At 41.6% G+C, this 1,417-nt stretch overlaps 1 non-coding gene across 1 annotated transcript; it reads right to left on the minus strand.

The window, feature by feature from the left end:
• Positions 1–555: 555 nt before the first annotated feature.
• On the minus strand, positions 556–657 carry LOC131222037 (U6 spliceosomal RNA). The gene has a single exon (XR_009159745.1). It is a non-coding gene; the product is annotated as a U6 spliceosomal RNA (small nuclear RNA).
• Positions 658–1,417: the final 760 nt, after the last annotated feature.

Here is a 1,417-nt window from a genome sequence, read left to right on the forward strand (position 1 = left end):
AATGAAACCTGAAACACTTCAAGGGATTATTTGAAAATTAATGAAACCTGAAACACCACATGAAATGAAAGGTGGCCATGCACTGTCAGCTGTCATTGGATAGGTGGGGCCCAGTCTTTTGTTGGTGAGACAGAAGGGAAAGAAAATGTGGCTTTATCTTGTGCATAAGAGAAGAAAAGATGGGGCTGAAAAGTGAAACTTGTCATTTAATTCATAGTCATTTGCTCATTGGGTGGACATGAGTCAAGAAAAAATAGGAATTTTGTGATTTTTCAGGACCAACCTAAGGCCATGGATAACTATACCAATTAGTACACCTCACCCCCCACTTATATCCTTTTTTCTTTTCTTTTTCCCAGGCAATGTGGGACAAGAAAATGGATTTTTTTTTCAAAGCATTTTGAAAACTTTTGTTTTAAAAATATTTTTTCTTTTTATATTTTATTTTATTAAAAACCAAATACAACATAGGCCCATCTAGTAGGACCTAGTTGTTGTGAATGGTGTGGATGTGGCAACCCGCAGGATGTCAACGGTTAAGAAAAAATGGTGAAAAAGAAAAGAGACCATTTCTCAATTTATGTGTGAGGATGCGTAGGGGCAATGCTAATATTTTTTGTATGGTTCCAATTTTGTTGGGTGTCCTAAGGAGACAACTACACTCCTATTCATAGCACCCTAGTTAAAAGATGGCAGATTAAAGTCCCCTTGCTAATTGAAAATACAATGTAATATTACAATGCTGAGTTATTTCCACCGTACCAGGATTGTTACGAGTGGGGCCTACACTGAGAGATCCCGACTGTTGACCTGAGAGCCCCACCATGGATGAGGAATGCCCCATAACCTCGGCCTAGAGTGAATAAGCCATCCAATATTTAACTAACCCCTGCTATATTTTATCCAATCGGACTCTTTTTTGGGGTATGGTCCAATCAGTGGGGCCTGTCAAATTTACAGCCTAGAGCATGGGTCCACCTGAAGAAGTTGAAAACTCAAGGTTGCTACCATCACATTGTGGGATCTTATCTAGATGTGGAATAGGCCCACGGATCTGTCTGTGTATGGGACATGGCGATTAGGGGTCGGATAGCTTACCTAGCTGAGACGCCGCCATAGAAGCCAGATAAGAATACCAGAATACCTGTAGAACTTAGGATCTTCCTCTCCTTCACACCCTTTCTGCAAATCAGTAGATGGGACTCGAATTTCTACTGTGGTGTAGGATTGGGGACCCATCTCTCTTTTATAGAGTCTGTGGAGAGGGAGTTTGAAACCCATCACAACTCTCTCTCCCATGCTCCACGTTGTAGCATCCTAGTTCAACTCAAACTGCTGTCTGCGTAAGACAGCTATAACATTCCAGCCCTAGTACGCAGAGCTACGCAGATAGACTGCGCAGCACATCACCTAAAGT

This window comes from Magnolia sinica, chromosome 12 (assembly GCF_029962835.1).
Source record: "Magnolia sinica isolate HGM2019 chromosome 12, MsV1, whole genome shotgun sequence".
Taxonomy (NCBI): Eukaryota; Viridiplantae; Streptophyta; class Magnoliopsida; order Magnoliales; family Magnoliaceae; genus Magnolia; species Magnolia sinica.